A 6,019-nucleotide genomic window follows, 5' to 3' on the forward strand; every position below is an offset into this window, starting at 1 on the left:
GTTTTTAAAAATTATCTGTATTACTTGTTATATTCTAAAATAGCCTTAGTTAACCCGGGGCAGGGCAGATATCAATCCTCTAAACTACCTCCCATAGTGGGGCAGGCATGGGATCCTTGCCTCAATCCCATGCCATCTGCTTCCAATAACGTCTATCAAGCTACCTCCCATCTATAATCCCAAATATTTGTTGGTGTTCTTCATCTGGATTCTCCATCCACGCCGCCAGCCATTGCTTCTCCTCCAGCTAACCCATGGCGGCCTTCCTCTCTTCACTTTAGGTTTCTCCTTTCTCCTGGTGGAGATCCTTCTTCTTCCCAGAATTCCTCTCTCTCTTAGCCCCTCCTATCTCCTTTGCCCTGCCCAGGTGGGATGGCTTTTTATTAAGCAAAAGGTCAGTCACACACAGCAAGCAGTAATTAACATCAAAATTTCCCAACACTTTTTTTTTCTTTTCGGGTTTTCAAGACAGGGTTTGTCTGTGTAGCCCTGGCTATCCTAGACTCACTTTGTAGACCAGGCTGGCCTCCGACTCACAGAGATCTGCCTGCCTCTGCCTCCTGAGTGCGGCACCACGCCCACCTCAGAGGACACTTCTGTGTACCTGGTTCTCTACTTTCACCTTTAATTGAGTTCTTCGGAATGAATTCAGGTTGCCAGGCTTGTAAAGTAAGACTCTTTACCTACTGAGCCATCACACTGATTTTTCCATGAAGATTTCTCGAGAAAGGTTCTCATGTACCCTGGGCTGGCCTGGAACTTGCTATGTAGCTGAGGATGTCCTTAAACTTCTGGTCCTCTGCCTCCACCTCCTGAGAATTAGGATTACAAATGTGATGCCTGTCTGTGGTGTCAAACACCTTTAATCCAAGTCCTCGAGAGGCAGAGGCACCCAGATCTCTGAGTTAGTTCCAGGCCAGCCTGGTTTACAGAGTGAATTCCCAGCCATCCAGGACTACACTGAGAAACCCTGGAGGGGGAGGGGGGAAGGAGGAGTTACAAATGTGAGCCACTTTCACAACTACCTATAATTCCTGAGACTCCAACATCCTCTTCTGGATTTCTTAGACCCTTGCACTCACATATGCACACACCCACCCCCAAACATAGTCACCTAATTAAAACTAAAATACTTTTTAAGTGATTGAAGAAGACCTCAACATCCACCTCTACACACACCTGGCTTTTCTTTTTTTTTTTTTTTAATTGTGATAAATTACACAACAGAATTTACCATCTTAACCTTAATAGCCATTTTTCAGTTGGACGGTGTAAAGTCTATTTATATTATTGTTGGCAGTGATTATAATCATCACTGCCACCCATCTCTGTAATTCTTATCATGACCTTACAAAACACTAATTCTCACTCTATCTCCTTCCTGTCTGCTAACGGCTGCCACTCTACCTTCTCTCCCAGTTCTGAGGGTTGAACATAGAATCTTGATCCTGATTTTGGCAAGTACTCCGCCAGCTCAGCTATATTCCCCCCAGATACTCACTCTTCCTTCCTTCTTTCCTTTCTTCCCTCCTTCCTTCTCCCACCTCCTCTCTTGCTTGTTTTTTGAGACAGGGTTTCTCTGTGTACACCTGGCTGTCCAGGAACTCACTCTGTAACCCAGACTGGCCCGCCTGCTTCAGCCTCTTCACTGCTGGGATTAAAGGCGCGCACCACTGCCGTCCAGCTTCTACTTTTTTTTTTTTCTCTATGACTCTGACTACTTTTCCAACACATGCAAATAGGGGCCGTCATTAGAAGAGAACGAACGTAGGATTCCCGCGCGTCAGCAGAACCACACAGTGTTCTGCTGTTCTTCTTCTTGTGAGTGGCTTGTTTTACTCAGCATAACGTCCTTGGGTCCATCCATGCTGCAGCATATGTCAGAATTTCCTTCCTCTTAAGGCTGAATAATATCCCATTGTAGGCACATAACATACTGCATTTTCTTTATCCATTCGCCAGTGATGAACTGCTTCCATCTCTTGGCTGTTGTGAGTAATACTGTTATGAACATGAGCTCACAACCATGTCTTTGAGTCCTTGCTTTCAACTCATTTGTTATTTATTTGGTTAGTCATTGCGTGAGTACACATGTGTGCCACATGTGTGTGGAGGCGGATGCTGGGTGTCTTTTTCACTTTAATTTTTACATTTCTCTGTGCGTGTATGATATGGGTGTACATGTTTGTGGCTGGCATGCATGTGGTAGTCAGAGGACGACTTACGGGAATTGCTTCTCTCCTTCCACCACGTGGGGCCTGGGAATCCAACTCAGGTGACCAGGTTGACAGTAATTGCTTTACCCTCTGAATGATTTGCCTAACCCTCTAGCTCATTTCTTGAGACAAAGCTTCTCGCTCAATCTGGAACTCTCTGATACAACATACTGCGGCCAGCAAGCTCCAGAGGTTTTGCAACCACCACCCCCCCACCCTCTGCTGCAACCCTGACCATGGCCGGAACTCAGGCTTGCAAGCTTTCCTGGCAAGTATTTAATGCCTGAGGCACCTCCCTGGTCCATTTCTGTAAATTCATCTTTGAGACAAGGTCTGACTTTGTAACCCAGGCAGGGCCTGAAGGTAGGGCACTGCCCCTGCTTCATCATGCACGGAGGGTTAGGCTTACAAGTGTGAATCACTATAGCCACCTGGCCTCGCATCTTCCAAACCCCTGCTTCGTGGCTGCACAGCGGCCGGACTCCAAGCCTGACCCCATCTCCTCTGCCTTTATCCTGCACTTTATCTCTCTTATCAAAAGAGAGAAAGAAGAAAGAAAGAGGGTGGGGATTCTTTGAAACATTTTGAGACACGACTTGAGAGACAAGTTATGTCCAGTGCTAAGACAATTGATCACTTACTGTCCCCCTTGAGTCTGTATCCACACATGGGAGCATCTTACTTTCTATGACTCCTCTGGGAGAAACATATACTCATAGGCTCAGGTGTGCTTGCTTGCTTCTGTGTATGTCTCTTTTGCATAACTCTTGTGCTTAAGCCTATATTAAAATTTCATTAATAAAGCTGGGCATGGTGGCACACACCTTTAATCCCAGAACTCGGGAGGCAGAGACAGGTGGATCTCTTGGCGAGTTTGAGGCCAGCCTGGTCTACAAAGTGAGTCCAGGACAGCCAAGGCTACACAGAGAAACCTTGTCTTGAAAAAAAAAACAAAACCAAAAAGAAAAAGGTTATTAATAAAATCTCTATTTCTGCTTCACCATAAGCTGGCTACTCCTGAAGTTCTTGTCAACACAAATGCCAAGGATCCCTAGTTAGCCTCAGTTTGGTCCCTAAAAGTCTAGGGGAGAAGGCTCTGGCTGCTGAAGGTGACAGTGTGGAGCTGAGTCCTGGTCCTTCATCTGCAGAGGCACAGGCCTCTGATCCCAGCTCTAGGAAGGCAGATACCAGAGGCTCAACATAGGTTTCAGTCTATCCTGGTTTACATAGTAAGCACCAAACCAGTCAGGGTACTTAGAAAATACATATATAGGCCAGGTGAGTGGTGCACAGCTTTGATCCTAGCACTCCAGGAAGTAGAGGCAGGTGGAGCTCCGTGAGTTTGAGGCTGGCCTGGTCGACAAAGAGAGTCCAGGACAGCCAAGGCTACACAGAGAAACCCTGTATCGAACAAGCAAGCAAGCAAGCAAGCAAGCAAACCAACAAACAGGACAGAATCTCATGTAACCCAAGCTAGCTTCAAATTCACCATGTAATTGAGATTGCCTTTAGACTCCTGTGAGGTACACAAACAAGAATTTCCTTTTGTTAATGATTTATGAAGGGCATTGCTTAGGTTTCCAGAGGCATATAAGTAAGGTTAAAGTCAAAGGTTACATGCAGTTTTGCTCTAAGCCATCATGGTAGTTTGGGGTTTTTTGTTGTTGTTGTTGTTGTTGTTTGTTTTGTTTTGTTTTTCTTTATGTGTCTGAGTGATTTGTCTGTATGTGTCTGTGCACCATGTTGTGTGCCTGATGCCTGTGGATGTCAGATCCTATGGATCTGGATTTACAGATGGTTGTAGCCACCATATGGGTGTTGGGACTCTAACCTAGGTCCTCTGCAAGAGCAGCTACTGCTCTTAACCACTGAGCCATCTCTCCAGCAGCCCAGCTTCCATTTGTTTTCTTTTTCTTTTTCTTTTTCTTTTTTTTTGGTTTCTCTGTGTAGCCTTGGCTGTCCTGGACTCCAGGCTGGCCTTGAACTCCCAGAGATCCACCTGCCTCTGCCTCCTGAGTGCTGGGAGTAAAGGTGTGGGCCGTCATGCCTGGCTTGTTTCCTTTGTTTGTTTGTTTGTTTGTTTTTGTTTTTCAAGACAGGGTTTCTCTTGTAATCCTGGCTGTCCTGAAGTCGTTTTGTATACCAGGCTGGCCTCAAATTTACAGAACTCCACCTGCCTCTGCCTTTGCCTCTTGAGGGCTGAGATTAAAGGTATGAGCCACCATGCCCGGATTTATTTTTAATTTTTAAATTATATATAGATGTATGTGTCTGCATGGGGTTTGTGCACATGTATGTAGGTACCTGCAAATCCAGGAAACGGCATCAGATTCCCTGAAAGCAGATCTGGGCTGCCAGATGTGGGTTCCAGGAACTGAACTCAGGTCCTTAGAAAACTACTGAGCGATTTCTTCATCCCTTCCCCCCCCTTCTCTCTGACACACACACACACACACACACACACACACACACACACACACACACATTCCCCTTTTTTTCCCCCAGAGCTGAGGACTGAACCCAAGGCCTTTTGCTTGCTAGGAAAGTGCTCTACCACTGAGCTAAATCCCTAACCCCACCTTTTTTTTCTTTTTTGTGGTAAGGTTTTATAATATAGACCAGGCTAGATTGGAATTTTCAACCATCTTGCCTCAGTGTCTCAAGTGATGTGATTACAGCCATGAGGCGCTGCCAGGCCAAATCAAGGAATTCTTTCTTTTTAAACAAGATCTACTGATCTACTTATATAGACCACACTGGCTTTGAACTTTGGGTGATCCTCCTGTCTCTGCCTCCTGAATGCTAAGAATATAGGCCATCTGTGAGCCACCACATCTGGCTAGGGATGGGCTTCCATCTAAGGAAACCTCCCTTGAGGAGCTTTGCTTCTCTGGCTGGTTTACAGTCATCACTGTCCTCCAACCCTACCTGCTCCAGGACGCGAGCGAAGCCGCCCTTCGCTTCTGAGCTCTTTGGGGACACATTCTGTTTTATGAGGCACTGCCAAAACTGCAGCAGCAGGCATCGCTGCTTCCCATTGCACTGCAGAGCCTGGGATCTGCATTGCTGAAACAGCAGCTTAGAAGAGGTTGCCTCGTCACTTGTGAGCGGCTAAACAGACACTGGAGATGGGGTGATGGAGACCCTGGCCAAGTGTAGAGATGGGATGACTCTCCTGAGAGCCGGGTGGGGGACGCTTCTCCTTTCATTCCACTGTTTCTAATCACTTGCGACATCACATCGTAGGCACTGTCCTAGAACCTGAAGATGCAGCAGTGAACAACCCAAAACTCCTGCTTTAGTAGAACAGAAAGAGTGTGACAGGGATAATATGGCTGGATCCGCCCCCACACACACTGTTAACTATGGAGTCAAACCTACGTAAGAATCACAGACATTGGGTACTAGTGTTAACTCATTTTACAGGTGGAGACAGGCAGACACGGCTACGTGACTGGCCAAGTTATAGTACAGTCTCCCATCTCTGCTGGAACTGACCTTGTGACCTCTCAGACCCAAATTTGGAAAGTACTTTCTTGTAAGAAAAACTCAAATACAGATAAAGCTCATGCTCTTTTTGCTGTGCCCTGTAGCATGCTCTGCCCTATGATGGGTTCACTGAGAGTCTCGTTCCTTTACGTGTTTTAGGGAGTTTGGGACCCCGGAGCATCTTGCAGGCTAAGCAAGTGCTCTACCACTGAGCTACACTAGCAAAGCCATAGCACATTGCTCTCCTCTTTACTGAGAAGGTTCTCAAAATCAGGATATAGTCAAGGTTGCCCCTGAATTTCTGATTCTGCTTC

Source organism: Acomys minous (genome assembly GCF_964271855.1).
Source record: "Acomys minous genome assembly, chromosome: 14".
In the NCBI taxonomy this organism is placed as follows: Eukaryota; Metazoa; Chordata; class Mammalia; order Rodentia; family Muridae; genus Acomys; species Acomys minous.